Source organism: Tachypleus tridentatus, chromosome 1 (assembly GCF_004210375.1).
Source record: "Tachypleus tridentatus isolate NWPU-2018 chromosome 1, ASM421037v1, whole genome shotgun sequence".
NCBI lineage: Eukaryota > Metazoa > Arthropoda > Merostomata > Xiphosura > Limulidae > Tachypleus > Tachypleus tridentatus.
The window spans coordinates 34746713-34767445 of record NC_134825.1 but is presented as its reverse complement, the minus strand read 5'-3'; the positions used below and the strand labels follow the sequence as shown (position 1 = coordinate 34767445).

The 20733-nt window shown below is 33.6% G+C and overlaps 1 long non-coding RNA gene across 1 annotated transcript; it reads left to right on the top strand.

Moving 5' to 3' along the window:
- Positions 1-13152: 13152 nt before the first annotated feature.
- Positions 13153-20210, top strand: LOC143245974 (uncharacterized). Its single transcript, XR_013025710.1, has 3 exons — positions 13153-14276; positions 16723-16789; positions 19388-20210. It is a non-coding gene; the product is annotated as an uncharacterized LOC143245974 (long non-coding RNA).
- The last annotated feature ends 523 nt before the right edge of the window (positions 20211-20733 follow it).

Sequence of the window (20733 nt, the reverse complement as noted above, 5' to 3'; positions counted from 1 at the left end):
GTAAAAAATACTTAATTCAGTTTTTGTGAGCAAAAGACCTGTTAAGTTTAGTGAAAGCTTACTAAATTTTGTGAATGTACACCTAACACATGCAAAGCTATTGCCTTAATTATTTTATGATTATCTGGTTGTTGCAGTGTCGTTCAAAATGACCGATTCCGTGTCTAGAATGATGAAGTACTCAACCTTTGTTCATTTATAATGAAACTGCGTATTTGTAGTAGTTGTGTGCTATGCACAACAACCATCCTGAGAAGCTTTACGAGAATTTCAAAAAAACCACTAGCCATACAAATTGTTAATATACGGGGTATTATTGTCAAACCCACTGGTTATACAAATTCTCAATATACGAATATACCAACAACAGCTGAGGTAACTGTTTAATAATCAAGAAGCCATCTCACTATGTTGTATGTATATTTCTTAATTAAATGTAGCTTAACAGCTCACAATTTTCACTTGGCTCTGTAAATCTTAAGATCAATAAACCATTTTCACTGTGTTAATCAAGTAGGTATTACATAATGTACAAAAGCACTTGATAGCATGAGAAGCAAGGAGCGTTGCTTCCTTTCGTCATTGATTTTGCAAAGACATTGTTCTTTTAACTACTTGTTATACAGTTAATCCAAGCTATATTAATCAGAAATCTTTGACTCTGCCAACCATTAGAAGCATTACGCGGTTTCTTTACTGACATTTCTTTGTATGACTCCTGAGTGTTTCCAGTCTCTTCCTCATCTTACTCATCATCAGCTGAGTTAAAATGATATTAAACAGCAAGTACTTTCGCTGTACTGGCTGATTAGTCTCAACCTCTGATTTTTGATTTCCAAAGAACAAGAGGTTCATCAGTTATATGTGGCTTTAGCATTTCAATGTGCTGAAAACATCACATGACTGCTACAGATCATACTTAGATCGACTGAACTGTTGGAGAAAGAAATAAAAGGACCTGTTCAGCTGGAATCAAGCTACTTCAACATCGCAGGCATGTATGTACCAAAGCTAAACCCAGTTCCCTAATTCCTTTATCATACCATATCTTCTACTGTATGTCAATATTTCCTAGTTCTCGATGGAAAAGTTCATAGTTGTCAGGTAACAGAAACTGTAATTACTTCTATATTCTTATAGTCATTGTAGCAAGTATGCTCTATGGGTGGACCAGAAATCAAATTTACAGGGAACTGTATGCTGTGACCAAACACGAGCAAATTTGTTGAATAACCAGTAAACTTCTTTTATGAAATATTTCATTGGGACAAGTAGTGTTTATTTCAGCCAGACCTCTTGGTTGCTTAGTAGTAAGCTTATGACACTAAAAGTCGAGTTTCTACCCGTAGTACAGATAACCCATTGTGAATCTTTATTCTTCAAATCGAAAAACATTTCGTACTTTGAAAGCATCTGCTTGTCACTCTGTATTACCAGTTATCCTTAACCGTCAGACTAGGAATGATATAATAAAGTATATATTTGAAAGCATCTGCTTGTCACTCTGTATTACCAGTTATCCTTAACCGTCAGACTAGGAATGATATAATAAAGTATATATTTGAAAGCATCTGCTTGTCACTCTGTATTACCAGTTATCCTTAACCGTCAGACTAGGAATGATATAATAAAGTATATATTTGAAAGCATCTGCTTGTCACTCTGTATTACCAGTTATCCTTAACCGTCAGACTAGGAATGATATAATAAAGTATATATTTTCACCATAACTAACACTTTGCACAACTTAATAGCTAATTATCTTTGAAAATTACTACTTTCACCAATGTAAATTTGTTCAGGTGCTCCAAATTGTACTTATATAATATATTAGCTCAAGGCTATATTTCAGCTCACGTAGTAGGCGTCCATAACAATCAGCTCATACTGATTACCTTTCTTAGTCTGCAAGAGAGGACCAACAACTCTGTCAGAATTTTCCTTATTTTGTTTTTCAATTCAATGTTGCGATGTAAATTAAGTAAAGAAAAACATTTGCACTTTATTGTATGTGTATTTAGCTCTTCTCCTTTCTAGTTCTAGCATCATGCAAATTCTGAAGAATATCCTGCTTGAAAGATATAAGGACCATTACCTGTATTGAAGATTGAAAATCATGACTTAGTGGTTTAGAACAATGCGACAGCACAACTACATGCACTTAGCTGCTCATAAATGAACTATAGGCTATGTGTGTATATGTATTATGTTCTTCAATTTGCAATGGTTGAACTTTACTTTCCCATATAGCAAATAGTGTTCAAACTTAATCTTGATCATTCAGTTACTCTTGCAAGAGCTTCTGAAGCATCATTCACGAAGTTTATCAGGTAGTGAAATCACGTACTATATGATTTGATGTCACAGTTGCTGTAAAAGCTGTAATTCCCATATCGTGTCCAGAGTAATGACATTTAATGACTGGTCAAGCTCTTACCAAATGGTGAAACAAAACACTTCTGTTTCTTTACTGCAGGTCTGGTTGATGATGTTGCATTCTTAACCATTATACAATAATCCCTTCCATATTTTCAAAGTTCATAAGCTATTTTATTTTAATGCTGAACTTGCTACCATACAAGTAGTGTTGGTAATGTTTGACAAATACTACAACTTCAAGATTACATTATCACACATTCTGCTCTGTCCTATACCTCTAACAATGCAGTTGTAATTGGACTATCACTGGTATCAATGTCTAGAATGGAAAACCTTGTCTGTGGGCTAACATTGAAACTTCTACTAAGTCATTCTTTAATGACAGTTATTTGGTAATAGTCTTCAGATCACTTAAAATGTATAAGGTTTATTAGAGCATATAATGGTGCAGCAATCTTGGAAAAATTAGCCACGAATTAGAGATAATATGATGCAAAACAGGAAATGTTGACTTGTCATTTAGTCAGAGGTAGAAACTAGTTTCTGACTGCTGAAATTGTTGTAGGGTCAGTCTAGACTCGGACCTTTATCTGACATAACTAAGAAATTCATCTGTTTGATCAAGAAAATAAGGTGATACTTTATTTGTTGGTTCCTTCAACACAGTAAATGGCGGTAATGCACTAGATTTGGTACATGCCATAAAGCATGGGATATAACTTGCGTAAATTCTGGGCAATCCAGATCAGTATTAGCATCAGATTTCGAGTACTACCACACTACAACTCGTAATGTCAACCTTCACTCACCCCATGCTTACTACACACTGATAACATTAGAACATGTTATTTAGCTCTAGAAATTGCACTTTGTTTTCCTTTCTCAGTTTGTGGCTGTAATAACCATAGTCTTGGACCTTTGCAGCATCAGCAAATGCCTTTCACCTAAAAAAAGTCTTCTAAACTTTATTAATATATTGTATATTGTTTTACTACTTTCCTGTTGCTGATAAATTCAACTCTTGGAAAAAATCCATTTTCTCTTGACAGAAGTTTTTAACTCAGCTACAAAAGTTATGATGTATCAGGTAAAACACGAAAATTTACAACAACAAATATTTTGGTCACTGACTGAAAATTTAGCTTTACCACGTTTCTTTGTGATATTTTCAGGTATATTGATTAACCTTAGATGTAACAGTAGTAAAGATAAATCTTGGGTCAATGACCACAGCACAGAATTAAATCGTTCAGCCAGTTTCCGACAAAAATATGCGATACCAGACAGACGAGTGGACAACTTTATACATTTATATAGATTACGTTAAAGTTGTAGAAATGCTTTGAAATTTGAAACGAATGTCATAAACATAAAGTTTGTGTATGAAGTGACATTAAAACTAACTCCTGGTTTTCTCGGGGAATATTACAGTACCGTCAAAAGTCATATTCAGACCACTACAACTCTTCCCTTTATGTTTTTTATGGGCAGTAGCAAAAACTGAAATGTCTAGAGATGAATAATGGGTACAGTTGCTTACTCATCCATTATTAATTACAGGAGTAAAACGTGTGATAACAGCCACTATATACTGAATTTTAGTTTAAAAACTACACAGAAGAAGCATCCAGACGATGAATGGCGAGCAGAGCGATGTTAAGGTTTTTTTTTTTTTTCCTTTTTAACGCAACATGAGTTATACGTTCCAGTTTGAACTAAAATAAAATAAAATATTTTCACCATTTTTCTTTCATTCTCAAAAGTGTGATCTGAACTCGTGATATCATAGTGTTTCAGTATTATTGAGTCAAGCCATGGAATTGTTTTTTATAACTACTTAAGACTTATTTTGAAAGAACGAAACAAGGAGACATTTTATTTAGTCCAAGAATAGCTCTCCAGTACGCATACAGGTGTGACAGCAAAGAATATTTGTTACAGAATATATACTTAATGCTAAAATAATTTGCCTGCACATGCGTCACCGACACAAAAAACAGACGAAAAATCAACCAGAAATTTAGTTTTTGGTTTTTTTTTATTTCGCGCAAAGCTACACAAGGGCTATCTGCGCTAGCTGCCTCTAATTTAACAGTGTAAGACTAGAGGGAAGGCAGCTAGTCATCACAACCCACTGCCAAATCATGGGCTACTCTTTCACCAACGAATAGTGGAATTGACCTTAACTTTATAATGCCCACACGGCTGAAAGGGCGAGCATGTTTGGTGCGACAGGGATTCGAACCCACGACCCTCAGATTACGAGTCGAATGCCTTAACCCACCTTGCCATGCCGGGCTTTATTTAGTTTTTAAATAATTTATTTGTCTGAAAAATCTATTTTTAAACTTGTTTTAACTTCATTCTATGCTTACTGTCTAATTCCCATGTTTATTTACATCTCAGAGCGAAATAAAACTAAAAAGAGGGTCTACGGTTAAAATAATTGAAGGAAGTTCTGAATGAAACTTTTTGTGTGAAGGAAAATTATGAAACTGTTGAATAAGGTCGGCGTAATGCAACATTGAATGAATATTTTCTTCAGTTTCAGTTCACTAGTTCATCGTTAAACACTAATGAGGTTACGTAACGTATTTGAAGGATGTGTAATGCATTTTATTTTTCAGTAATAGAAATGCCTTAAACAAGGGTTGAGAGCTGGAAAGAGTAGGTAAACTCACGCTGCTCAGACAACTTTATCCACAAGTTTTGCATATAGCGGTACTATATGTCAAGCGTTCTGATAGGCATTTCAAAGGTAATTACAATATTAATAACATATGTCGAGGTTGTTTTTTTATCTGACATCAGTATGATATTTATTTGCCTCAGGCGCTATTTTGTGAAACGTCATTTTAGTATTCGTAAAGTCTCGGAATATTCATTTCAATATACATAGATGCTGACCAAACAGATTAGTTAAAAAGTTTATTTTTTTTACTGTATTCACAAGTTTCTTCGGACGTAGATACTCTTTACATTCTAAAGATACGTCGCAGTTTCTCAGACGAGTCTTTGAATTATTATATTAGGTATTACGATTTTTAATTGCTTGAAATCGAGTTAAATTGTAATTCAAATTTAGATGTTAATTAAATGTAGAAATCTATCAAACTTGTGTACTTTGCCTAAAAGATTGACACGCACAGCTTTCTTTCTTAATACAAATATATTTCAACATACAAACAATAATTCAATATAAAATAACGGTTATTACAAATCTGTGGGTCCAGCATGGCCAGATGGTTAAAGCACTTGACTCGTAATCTGAGGGTCATCACACCAAATATGCTCGTTCTTTCAGCGGTAGGGGCATTAAATTGTTATGCCAATCTCATTATTGCCTATTTTGAATTGAAGTTAGTACAGTTCACTTAATGGCTGGCTAGCTAGCTTTCTCTGATCGTTCGTGAAATAGTTACGTCCGATGGTTATCCACTGAAGATAAATGGTTTGTAATGTTCGAAATTTATAAACATGCCTGGTCAAGTATCTTTAGTTTCCTGATTAATAAGCGTTACACGCAGTTATCGCTTCCGAGGCTCATAATATAACAACTGCAGCAAACCAACACTATATACTGTCTCTCCGCGTGTTGCGATCGTTAGGCAAGGTTCTCGAAATTTCATTTAGCCCAACAATACACGATAAATTTCGTAAAACATTTATTGTTGACAGTCACACTCGAGAATCTTCTACAAATTTTGGGAACAGGCAGGAATTTCGTAATACACATTTAGCAGTATTAGTTTCATGCATTTCTAAATACAAGTTTATCTTACACATTCAATCGATATTAAAATAAATATATAATAGTAAATTCGTTACACTCTTCATATGTATTTTCTAATGACTTGTAGAGGAGAAGAAAATCCAGATGATTTTTTATTGTTTTAATACGAACTTCTATTCCACAATAGAGAGTGCTAGAGCTATCTCCGAATACGTAATCTATCTACACTTAGCAGTAAACTGTATCAGTAGTTTAATACGTAGTTCACTATTAGCAATTAGGGATGGTGATAGCAAAACGTAACTGTATGAATAAATATATCATTTTTCAGCAAACCACTTATTTTTGGTAAAAGTACTCGTTCGTATTCGATGCATTATATTGTTAGCTACATATTTTTGAAAGCCACGTACTCTCATCATTTCTATAACTATTGTCTTTTGTATCGTTTAAAGGAATTAAATAGTTACGAATTAAAATTTATGATCAACTAGTTTCAGTTTCTCCCCTTTTAAGTTCATGTGTTGATTTTTAAGTTTTTACATTACTCTGAAAGAAATTGTTCACAGTACAAAAAAAAAAGAAAAAGGCCTATCCAGCAAGCCCTCCCGCACAGGGTTTAGTATGAGTCAACAACAGAAAGCTACATATGGGATAGTTAGTTTTTATTTTATTTATTTTCTATATGACTTTTAGCATACCAAAATGTCTTTTGATACACTTTTCTCAGCTTAGTATTAGAACATCTTGACTTTCTAGGATTTTTCTCTTTTTTTTTTTTACTTCCTGTGTCTTTACGTATGCACACAACACCTCCAGGCATGAAACGAAATACTTTAGAGACTCGCTGTACGTTTTTCGATTAGTTAAAGCACTAAGGTTTCTCCTACTTGCCGTCGGTAAATTCTTTTCCAAAGGAACTGTTGTGTGTTTGGTAAAATGATTAATTCAATGAAACGTGATTTAGTCAATAATTAAAGATTACTAATTATTTTCTAAACAGACTCTACATGTTAAAAAGATAAGCAGTATATTGATTCATATTAATATATAATTATTATATAAGAGTAATAATTTGATTTAGATTGAAATTTATATTTATTTTACCTTTTATCAAAGAATAAGGACTTTGAGGCTTTACCTAGCATATACGTAACCACTAAACAATGTTAGTCAAATTTATTAAAACTACTTTCGAATGTGTTTGTTATGTAAACATGAAGTATTGGTACATATCTCAAAAAGAATTATTAAAAAACAACATAAAATTTAATTTCAAACAGAACTTTAGTTCATAATTTTGTCAAATTAGAAGAGCATCTTAATCAAACGTACTTGGTTCGAGGTTCATTTTTCATATTTTATTAAAGTGATAAAATGCCAGTTTATGAATAATTGAGTTCATCAATATCCGATCTTTTGTAGCCCAGTGAACAAGTAGATTGATAATTTCTGCTTATTGGCACTTCTATATAACGTTATAATAATAAGCTAATTCATTCTTTTTTATTAGGAAAAAATAGCATAAAGTAATGGTGTTTGTTCATAAGAAATACAAATACTTCTCTAAGCTCGGAATTTTGATATTCAAGTTTGTTATCCAGTAAGTATTTATAGTTGAGTAGAATTAGTTTGATTTACTTTTAAAAATGCTTGTATTCAAACTGTAAGTAGTTTCTAATAACTGGGGGCCTGGCATGGCCAAGCGCGTAAGGCGTGCGACTCGTAATCCGAGGGTCGCGGGTTCGTGCCCGCGTCGCACTAAATATGCTCGCCCTCCCAGCCGTGGGGGCGTATAATGTTATGGTCAATCCCACTATTCGTTGGTAAAAAAGTAGCCCAAGAGTTGGCGGTGGGTGGTGATGACTAGCTGCCTCCCCTCTAGTCTTACACTGCTAACTTATGGACGGCTAGCGCAGATAGCCCTCATGTAGCTTTGCACGAAATTTAAAACAAAACAAACAGTTTTCTTGGCAGTGGGCTTCGGAGAAATATCCCTGGCTTTATGTCCTCTCAGTTGGTCTCGATATGCGTTTAGAAACATACAAACACACGTATGTGTGTGTGAAATTTATACTTCTTATAAAGTTCTTAAATGAAATATTAAACGTAATAAACATCTGCTGTGTAATTTTAATGGACAAGATGTCTTCTAATGATGAGTTTGTCTTCTGACCTTTTGTTAGTGTTGTACAAGTTTAACAAGCCCCTCTTTTCTCACTTTATTAAACCGTGGTAGGTTAATACCATAAACTATATTTTCATAAATTTAACTAAAGTGTGCATATACAGGTTTTTCTTTGGAAACGAGGGAGTCCATTATTAAACACATCTAATATTCGCTCTCGGTATATTGTCTTTATGGTTGGTGCCTATCTAGACCACTCTTGTTATTTCAACAATTTATTGAATGTCTGTGTCCATCACGTAACATTTTCTTTACATCTTTTATTGACATCATTAATTATTACTTTTAATTCCCATTATGCCTTTCAAGTGATTGTGTTGTGTTTGTTTGTAATTACGTACAAAGTTACACAAAGGGCCATATGTGTTCTGCTCACCATAGGTATCAAAACCCGGTTTCTAGCGTTATAAGTCGGTAGACATTCCGCTGTGCCACTAATGGGCATCTGTAATGTGACAGCTAAATAAAGGTTAGGTTTCACGTCTCGAGATAATAAACTATTAATAAAATATGTCATTTGCATAGCAGGTTTATGTTAGGTTGCTTTATAATTGTTCATTAGAATGTCCTATTGAATAACCCAAGTTTACTTTCGTTTTCTTGATATTTCTGTAGAAAACTTAAAATACGATGGATTCTTGTGGAGTGGCTGTCTATACCACCAGATTTTTTTTCTAATGATCATCCTAATTTATCATCTTCTGCAAACGTTAAATTTCACACATGTCATGCTAAAAATTGGTTCTCATTTTATTTTTGCTTTAATAAAGTACTAGTGTTCGAGTTCCCTCTCCTATATAAAAGAAGTGTCGGAATGCACTATATCATTTTAACAAGTTAAAGACAAAAAATAACATGCCTGTACTAGTTTTTCTTTAGATAATGAAAAGGAAAGCGGACAAAACGCAAAATTAAAACAACTAAACAAAACAGAAACTAAAACTAAATAAATATATACATATACTAAGAATCACTAGCTGTAAAATTATAGTTTCTGTCTCGAAAATATTTTCCTTAATGTTTTATCCACTGTTACTATCGCGAAACTAATCAACTAATGATACTACGTTGTAGATGTGGGCTAAAAGGGCATAAATAATAATATATATTTCTTAAAAGTTTCCTTTTTGTCACCAAAGGATTTAGATGGATTATTTGGAATTAAGCACAAAGCTACACAATGGGCTATCTATGCTCTGCTCACCACGGGTATCGAAGCCTGGTTTCTAGCAGTGTGAGTCCGCAGGCATACCGCTGTGCCACTGGGGATTTCGCCAAAGGTAAAAATGAAAAGAGAATCTGTCATGTAGAGGCTCAGTAAGGGGCTGAATAAGGCTTAATTGGTCTCCAGGTCCAGGTAATATATTTGGGAAGAATAATAACTCTCGTGCTTCTATCCTGCTAGTTTTACGAATCTTTTTTTTTTTTTACCACAATTTTTGATAATTTCTCTTTTCATGATTTTATATGTATTTCACGATATTCTTTGACGTCAGATGATATAATACGGGAAAGTGTTTTCAATAATTTTATCGTACAACGTCATGAACTAATGACTGACTTAAAGCTTTCACAAATTATTTTAAAATCCAACTCTAGATATGCGAGAAATAAAGAAAACAACAGTGATCTTCGATCAGATTTAATTAAGTTTCGTTCTAAACTTTCTCAATTAAATTTAAAGTTCTATTATACCTGTCTATCTATCTCAGTGGTTCCCTTGAGGGTGCGAGATAGCGTTCCAGGGGGTGTGAGATCCATACTCCTTCAATTTGGATAATATATCGGATGATGAAGAACTGAAGGAAGATCTTATTGAACTGCGCAGAAATCGAGTTCTTGAAATGCAGTTTGAAAGCAAAACTTTGGAACAATATTGGTGTTCGGCAATGGACATGTTTCCGAAACTTTGTGAAAAAACACTAAATGTGCTCATCCCATTCGCGACGACATACTTATGCGAGTTTGGATTTAGTGTCAATCAAGACAAAATCTACAAATCGTTTTGGTGCACAGGCAGACTTGCGGATTGCTATCAGCAACAAAGTGCCACGCTTTGAAAAACTCGTAAGAAATAAACAGGAACAAAAGAGTCATTAAATTTAAATTGGCTTATGAACATTTGAACATTTAAAATTCAGAGAAATTTCATTTCATGCATGGATGAAAATTTATTTTTTTGTAAGCCATGTAGGGTTTATGCAACTTTTAGTTTGTTTTAATATTTTTTTCTTTTCCAAATGTTTCGTTTTTGTTTATATATCATTAAAAACTAATTACAAATATTTGTTTTGGCCACCTTCACCTTTATTCTTAAATAAATAATTACTGTGAGGGATGCGAGAACATATTAAAATGTTTTAGGGTTGCGGGGCATAAAAAATATTGGTAACCACTGATCTATCTGATAATCTAATACCAGGGATGCGTATTGGGAAATTAGTCGTTATTAACAAAACATAATTAATGTTGAAATATATTTTACATGAAGTAGTTTATAAATGGGTTTTCACGTGATTATTTTAAACCAAACAAATTAAAGTTTTTATTAATTTGAATGAGAGAGAATGATGAAAGAAAGACCAGAAAAACTCAAGTTTCAGATACCTAAGACAATATAACCAACTCCTTCAGTGTTGGGTCAAGCGCGGCGCGTTGGTTTACGTGCTGGACTGCGGAACCGAAATTCTGTGTTCACGAACTATTATCACCGACAAACTAAAAAGATAAATAGATCGCGTTTACGTTATGGAGCTAGTTGTAGTAGAGTTATAAAAGTGATGGCCAAATTCCTCTATGGAATTAGTCTATCATTTTGTAAATAGGGATGGCACGCGAAATTCAACAACCAACTTTAGTGACATCTCTAACTTGACTGCATCGCGATTTGTATTTGGTGCGTTCAGAGAGAAGAAACAAAACAACATTATTACACTTTAGAAATTATATCCTCTTACAAAAAGAGGAGTGAAGTGAGGGCATTTTCAAGTTATTTGTTTTTTGTTTTTTTTCACGCAAAGCTAAGGGCTATCTGCGCAAGTCGTCCTTAATTTAACAGTGTAAGACTAGAGGGAGGGCAGCTAGTCATCACCACCCACCGCCAACCCTTGGGCTACTCTTTTACCAACGAATAGTGGGATTGACTGTCACATTTTAACGTCCCCACGGCTGATAGGACGAGCATGTTTGGTGCGACGGGGATTCGAACCCGCCACCCTCAGATTACGGGTCGAATGCCTTAACCACCTGGCCATGCTGGGCCTTTCAAGTTATAAGTAGATAACTACAATTTGAACATTTTATAAAGGTGTTTTTTTTTCTTCCTGTTGTAGAACTTGTTTTTAAACCACTTTCTACTTGGAAATTTCAAGAGCTTTCCTCTTAATGACTAAAATCGCATATTTGATATTGGAATCACAATAAAAAAAACGACATGAAACGCTGGAACCTCGATGAAGTTGAAATTAGTCATAAACTGCAATATAAAGGTAGAGACATCATAGAAATGACACCAGTATACTTAAATAATTATTTATTTGCACGAAACTAGAAAAAAAAAGGCAGGTGTTTAAAATGAAAAGTCAGACTAGACGAGGTTTTACCACTGAGACCTTAGGCATTCCTGGTGTAAAAATAAGAAAAGTAGTGTAGTGGTGAAGCTAGTGACGTTAAAGAAAGAAACTGGGAGAAAAAAGAAAGAGTCATACATATCTTCTTATAAACAAACAGACTGCATTGAAAGACTAACGAGAAGTATGTGTTTGGTGTTCTTGTAATGGTGGATAATTAAACAAAATACTAAGTTTGTAATATGAATACATGTAGGCTTACACAAGGCAACGTTAATCCATACCAGGACCAATTGATAGCTGCTGTTTGTAGCAATGTCAACTCTCATCAATCGATGTAGACCAGTAACAGAGATCGTCACATCGTGGAGTTTTATATGGTTTTAGATGTAAATGATTTGTTATTGTTTTTAGATATGTAAGTGCAAATACGTTTTTTTTTGTTTTTTTTTTAGTAAGACAAAACGTTTGAGGATATTAAGTTTCCTGTCTGATTCAACCCTGTATTAATTGTGATAGTTAAGCCTAAACGTTATCATATCACAATTCCTGTATCGATATAACTGAGTGCAGTATTTATCTTGAAGACTGATTAGCTTTCGTTTCGTTTGGAATGAAAGCTTAATTGTGTTTACAGGCCTAAAACCTACATCGTTATTAAGGTTACGTAACCAAAGAGCTTTGCGCCTAAATTAAACTTCTCTGGTTGCTTTGCGTCATAAAATTAACATAAATAGTGTCTGTGTGCGTGCTAACACTTGGAAGTATGAGAAATGTGAAACTTGCTTAGGTTGCGCCAAAGCACAGCATATATGTGTGTATAAATATGAAAAGCATCATTCATAGCTTCAACTACTAACAGTTTATGTATGAACAATTAAATTTCACGAGTCCGAAAAGTGAAACCTTGTTAAAAAAAAGGACATTACAACAAAACTATTTAATACACACTCATATATATATATATATAAATAGACAAGAATCATATCCAGATTAGGTAAATACGTCTGGCGGTGGTAACTATATTTACGTGTTAAGATTGATAAATGTGCGTTCCCTTGATATGTTGCACGCATACGTTATTTTTGGTTGAGGAAATTAATATTTTATATATGTGAAAACGGCGCGTTTGGGTTGAAAAAAATTTTTACGTAGAGGAGTGAACAACGTTTCGACTTTCTTCGGTCATCGTCAGGTTCACAAAATTAATATTTTATAAAAACTAAAAGGTTTGCTTAATTACAATTCTTATGTTTTAGTTTGCATTTAGAAAACAGTACAAATCAATCACGTTATTAAATATTCAGTGACTTATGCGTTAAACTAAACTTTAATCATTGGAATATATAATACCAACATTAATCGATATATACGACCAGTTCTAACTCGACTGATGCTTTAAATAAAATATACCTTGAAAACGAACTCGATGTATGAAGAACCTTACGCCCTAGTATTATGTGGGAGTAAATCTGAACTTGGTATTGTTTTATATCTTACAAGTAAGGAAGTTGTTTTTTTTATTACTGACATATTTTTTCAGGAAATCTGATAAAAACAAAGAATAACACGAGTTAGTTCATCGAGCTGTTTCTGTTTATCTTTTTTTTTCAGACGTATTGACTGAGCGAGTATATATATGGGTATAACTGATAACACTATGTAACACAAATTTTGTTCCTGAATAGTATGTGCTATTTCTTAATTGCTTATGTTGTAAAAGTATAGAAAATGACTATTATTCCCTTCAAACCTTGCTTTTGGGATCTGGATAATAAAATTTAGAAATTATCTTATTTTCTATGTAAAAACGGGCACATTTGCACATTTTCATTTGCATAAGGGCTGAATAAAACAACATATGAATCAAGATTTACATGTATTTATACTAACGTTATACAAAAATGTTTAGAAGTGAATAGTTTTTCGAGATTTGCGACTGTAATATAAATCATTTTCACGTATCAGCCCCCAAGTATAGTCTCCCATCATGTTTTTATTATACGCTCCAATGTCACAAAAGCAGAATTTGAAGAGAAAAGTAGGTCTTTTCCATTTACTTCAGGCATATACAATTGAGAAATAACACTTTCTGTCCAGGAACAAGAAAAAGTAAAAATTTTGTTACATAGTGTAATCAGAGCTGTAATTACGTGATTACTTCTCCACTTACGCATCAGTGCTAATAAAACCTTATCATAAGTTCACACGTTTTATGATTGGTGTGTTGACGCTAATATTGGACGGGCTCTTTTGGATTTGTTGCTGAAAAGAAGGATGCAAAATCCAGCTCATCAAATGATAACGCAAGTATTTTATTTAATCAACTGCAAGTTCGACGTAAAGAGCCTAATGTTCACCAAACGATTGGCCTAAATTGACAAGCCCACTACTTGATACTTTTCTGGTATGTACTTCTCGTATTTCTTATTTCACCGATAGCAATATAGAAACTGACTAAATCTTATCAATTAACTGCTTAAAAGAATCAGTTCATCCAATATAGCCTAACTCGTTTGTTAGATATGGCTCAACTTTCTTTCTGAACGTTCAAGAAGGGTCTAGTAATTGAGACCACCCACATCTAACTACGTTAAACCTCCTACCGGTTATACAACAACAGAAATACCCAGAAACATCTAGATTATACATCTCGCCACAACAGCACAAAACATTTATGCTTTTATTATATATATATACATAATGTCGTGTACATAAAACAAAACCATAATATCAAGAGCGAAATTCAAAACTAAGACTATCGACAAAATAGGTGTTTAATTATCACTGAACCATCAAAGTAAGGGTTAGTAGTTCTTGTCATCTTGTAATAACCGTCTACAGGTAAAGGCTGAGAGTTTGACAAGTGTAGAGGTTAAGGATGGTTTACAGTAACGGATTTTTACCGTGATGCTGTCTTTAACACATATTTACTGGTTTAGGGGTGACTACGATACTCACAATCTACTGCGGGAAAAAAATGGCAGTTGGTTTAAGGACGTTGTTAGGTCAAGCATCTGGTATCTGAATCAAATTTATTAGATCTTCCATTGTAGCTATCATGCTGCAGGAGATAAATGGCAGTAGGTTTAAGAACGTTGTTATGTCAAGCATTTAGTATATAAATCAAATCTATTTGATCTTCCGTTGTAGCTATCGTGATATTCGTCTAAGTTTTTGGATTTTGTCTGATGGACAGGATATCTCCAACATTACGCATTTTAGAAGTTATTTAAAAATATATATACCTTTTGTATCCAGGTCCAGTTCTTGAAAAAAGACATATTTTGTGTGAAAGGCGGATAAACCCATTCCCAATCTCAGATCTTCCAATATGTAATGCCAATTATTCATTCCGAAATCCATTTCTTGGTAAAATATGGATATTTTTATCGCAGAATCCTATATACGCAGTCTCTAGTACGTCCATTTACCCATTTTATTCTGTATAGGGGACAGTTTGTAAAACCCTAACTTCAAATAAAACGATAAGATCAGAAGTATAAAGATTCGTACTAACCGTTATAACAGAATTAATAGGCATAGCGTGTTAATGATATATGAGGACTGTTTTATACACAAGAGAAAGTCAGGGCCACATTAAGGGGTGTAGTGCCGCTCGCGCTGACAAAGTATGCATTAGTTTGGGACATTTTTTTTAGGCCTTAAGAGTTAATCGAATGATATATTAACTGACATCATCTTGTTATAGAAGATTGCATTGAGCTCTTAACACACATAATCAACAAAGTTTAGTTAATATTTGTTATACTATAATGATAACCAGTATACGTGTACTATTTTGTGATTCCGTTCAACAAGTTTAGGTACATTTCATTGTTTACTTATAAGATAAAACACCATTATTAGTCACTACGGAACATTGGAAGTAGTTCATACAGAAGATAAAAAAATATTCCTGACAATATATGTTTAATTCAAATACAAAAAAAACTTCCAAAAATGACCCTAATTCTGTAAGATACACATTACTGAACAACCTTTAGGTTTGTGTATATATTTGCAAACTAAGATCAACATGGCTGCCATCTGAAAACAGGTGAGGTACAGATGTCTTTAAAACTAATCTACTCTCCAAATACGTAACATTTTTCTTTCAGTAATGAAACATTTTTTCTTCTCTACCTAATAAGTCCATTGTAAACGCTTTATACAAATGTTTTGAAACCCACGATCGTGATTTCAGATGAATCAGCTTTGAATTTGAGATCTTATAACGCTGCAAATAAGGTTTCGATACGAGCAGGGGGCACACAAGAACCCACAGTGTGTAGCTTTGCGCTTACCAATAAATAAACAAGCAAAATTGTGTGACATATCCGGTTAATTCAGAGAAGCCCCAAGAACACCGATAAGATGTTCGAAACTCTAGGTGAATAAACACGAAGAATTAACGAGATCAGGCAGTTGGTTTATGAATCCCTACGAATTTGTTGTAATCTGTTTTCTTTGTAGTTATATTTTTCTGTGATATGTGATAACGAAACTCGAGTAGGAGGCCTTTACATACCTCCATTTTTACTATGTAATAGTTTTTATTTATGAATAATGTGATATATTATTTTAACAAACCTCAGTCTTTGTTTAGTTAAACTTATATTTATTGTATTAATAATGTTTCCTTTTTCTTCAACAGGTTTTCGTGTGATTTTTCTAACTGTATATTAGTAATCGCTCTGATTTTCATATAGAAATTTTGGTATACTATATAAGATTAGAGGCAATCTACTTAAAAATTCACCACTTTTCTTTGCTTAATCTGTAATTATCTGGCAAGAAATAATTTGTGTATCACCCCGGATAATAGACGTTACTTTGTTCGCACCTTACAGGAAGAAGTTTTGAATATAAGCGATGTCGTTTTTGCCATGACGACCAGTCAAGGCTACGCTTTCAAAGGTGAGTTGTTTAGTGTCAACGTATGTATGTGGGCAGGTGTTGGGGTTGCGTAGGCCGCTTAACTACAAAAATATGTAGAAAGTACAACGTATAAACATGGGTGTGAGAAAGCGTATCGCGGAATTTTCAACCGTCAAGTGTAAACAGGTAGTAAAGTTGCTGATTATGTAAGTGGAAATAGGTGTGTTATTTTTATGAATGAAACATAACTCTTTAAAAGCATTATATACATATGGTTTTTATTACATGTTGTGTGTGAATCTATTTTAAGGTTATTTTTGCGACATATTAAAGATATTGTGCTGTATGCAATAATGTTATAGAAGCAAATAATCAAAGTGAGATTTACCAACAGGCTTTAGTCAGAGGATATCTATTGATGCATTAAAATGACAAAAAATAGAAATAAAAGGATATTATATAAAGTTGGGTAAAAATTGCTTAACGTAACAATAAGTAGTTTGTATTCACGGTTGGATTCCAATTTAGTATTAGCTGAGAGATGGCACAAAATAAATATTGCATTAATTATCAAATAATCCTCCAAAAATGGCAACAATTATGACATAAACACGAACAAAGACAATGAGCAAACTCGGTTATTCGCCCATTCTAAAAATTGAAAGAGTGGAACGTGTCTCTTTGCGTTAGGAAACTTAGAGTAATGGCGATACACTATTCATCAGCACAGAAGCTTTTGTACTGCTAAATGCACCAGGAACAACAAATCACACAGAAAAATTGTGGTTTTTATTTACCAACTAATTCCCATGTCTCAAACTTTATCACCTCCTATTACCAGTAGTCAGTATTGGATGTCACCACTGATCCCATTAACACTGTTTAGTCATAAACACGTATAGTATATGTTTATCACAATAATTGGTACTAAAGCAGCAGTATGTGTGTATTAAGATACGAAACGAGTACGTCTGGTTGATTACTGCCATATTGTATTTGGGGGCAGGGGTTGGCCACCCTCCTAAATACACCACTGTATTTGGAACGATATGAACCATCTTCTTTCTACAAAGGCAACCTTGAGAAAAAGAATGGAATTACAGATAACTCCAAATACCTTTTCAACGAATACTTTGATTCCATAACGAAGTTAATCAAATTGTGGAAATATACACGATAGTTTTGGTTTTCCGAAGCATGTAATCCAAGACTAAGTACCACAAATCAACAAACAAATTAGGAAACAGTCTGATGTATATAGTAGCTACAGGTGGGAAATTCCTCACATGTTTTGATGTAGTTTCAGGTGATATATTGAAACTATATATTTTAAGTATTCTCCATAAATTAAAAGGTAAGTTGGACCTTGGATACCACAATAGAGTGTTATGCAAAAATATATTTAATCATTCTCTCAAACACATAAATACGTAATCTGTTTAATTAAATTTTGAGTTCTATACAAGTTGTATTAATATGTATATATACTGAACATATACATATTTTTATTGTTGTGAACATATTAATTTTCAGAAATCCTCTGGTGTACCTTTAAACTTAAGTTATAAAGGTTTACATTCAAGAAGGTCTAGTTATGATTAGAAATTAGTAAAAAATTAGGGCTGAAAAGGCACATGCAGAATATTTTATGTTACACAGCATCCAAGTACGATTAACCTTTTAATATTGGATTTTGTTGTTGGAATGCTGTTATTACATGGAAGTGCACAAAATTATTGAATTGTAACCAGTTCGATTAAACTTGCACAAAATTATATGTATGTTAAGTTGGATGTGTATTTTTTTACTTCTACAATTGCACACACACAGAGACACATATATAACGTATTTATCTGTTTTTCTGAATGTCGTGGTTAAAAAGTTTTAAATTCCCAATCAAGGCATTTCTTAGAAAACAGGATACTTTTAAAGATCGGATGAATTTCAGTAGACGGTCGTTATCTTAATTGAATGTCATATATTTTTTAGTAAAGGATATATTTTAGTATTTCAGTACTGTCCTTCATTAAGAATGTTATCTTTGTAACTAAGTCTACCTTTTATCAGTAGAATTATATTCAAATTTTATAAATTTAGTAGAAATTGTCAGTGATTTAGTAGACTTAGTTACAAAGATATTTATCGTAATTGAAGATAACATTCTTAATGAAGGATATTTTTTACATACAACACTGAGGAAATAAGGGTTTTATATTTGCATATTCGACAAAAGCGCCTTCAGTAGCTCTGGTTATACTACTAAAGTTGAGTGGAAAAAGCATAGATAGCCCATTGTGTTGCTTTGTGCTTAACAACAGACACAGAAGCGACAGAAGTAGGTGTCAGTATCACACAGTTCAGTATACGAAAAGGACATCATAACAACTGAATGTCATATAACTGTGTATTAACTAGTATTAAAAGGCAGTTCTTAAAATGTGGGAAAGACAACGGTCGCCTTCCCTCCAAATGTGATTACCTCTATTAACTGTTGATATTTGACATATTTCAACAGTATGTCAAATGATTTGATCGATTTAAGAGTTCGAACTATTTTTTTATCTAAACTTCAAACATAATTGTGTTCCAACGTTTGAGAGTTTCACGTCTAGTAGTTTTTTTTTTTTTTTTTTTCAGATGACGATTATTCGTGCGATGGACACTGAAACTCTGAATATTTTCAGTTACCTTAGGCAACCTAAATCTTCCTTTCTGTATGTTGCTTGAGGCATGTTGTGCCTAACTGATCAAGACCGTTCTCGAACCGATAGGGAAATAACGGTCGTTTTTTATTACTTTTTTTTTTCAATGTAATAGCTTTCGTAGTTAATTTAAGATATTCTCCATGCATGACGAGGGGAAATTTAACTGAAGGCATGCCTTTCCGTTTCTCACGCGGCATTTAAAAGGATCGACTGTGTAAGGACCCATGTGCATGTTAAAGCTTGCAGTGTAAATCGGAATGTTGTAAAGGTACGCAAGCTTGATCATTTCAAGCTTTAAGAAAGTCTTACTTCGATTAATAAATGCTTTATGTCAATAAACAGAACCACTTTCACCCTGAGGAAGAAAGGCCTACCTTTCGAAAGCGCTTGCGTTATAGGGTTTATTAATTTTGTCTTTTGATCTTTTTCGTTCTTCGTGTGTTCCCAACACTATGAAAGAAAGAGAACTGCTCTATGAATGATTATAAGAATATATTAGCTTTGTTAAATAAACTACAAAATTAAACGGTATATTTAAATTTGTATTCATAAAAAAAGTATCTCTAATCATTATATTATAAATGATAAACTAACGAATACTTTTTTATAATAACGTTAATTTCTGATATTTCTCAACGAAGAATAACTTATGCAGGCACCTGGAGGGGAACACTCAGCAGGAAGTACAGGAACGAAGTCAAGGGTGTTATGTAGTACGTAATATTTACATTGAAGAAGTAAAGATCAGTGAAAATGGAACAAATATTCAGAATTCATTTTAAAATTAGTGTGTGTGATTTATCTTTTTATTTTCTGTGGTTTCTAGAAGGGATAAAACTTCTTCAAGGAATTAATGTAGTGTCAGTTATGTTTGCAAATTTGGATGAATCGAGCAGTTTGAAGGCTAACCAGAAGTATATATATAGTACATATTACATTAGGGCCGACATGGTCAAGCGTGTTGAGGCGTGCGACTTGTAATCTGAGGGTCGCGGGTTCGCATCCCCGTCGAGCCAAACATGCTCGCCCTCCCAGCCGTGGGGACGTTATAGTGTGTCGGTCAATCCTACTATTCGTTAGTAAAAGAGTAGCCCAAGAGTTGACGGTGGGTGGTGATGACTAGCTGCCTTCCCTCTAGTCTTACACTACTAAATTAGGGACGACTAGCACAGATAGCCCTCGAGGAGCTTTGTGCGAAATTCAAAATAAAAAACATATTATATTTCTAAATAACTGTTTTACAATCGACAGAGCTATCCTTAGGTGCACCACACAACT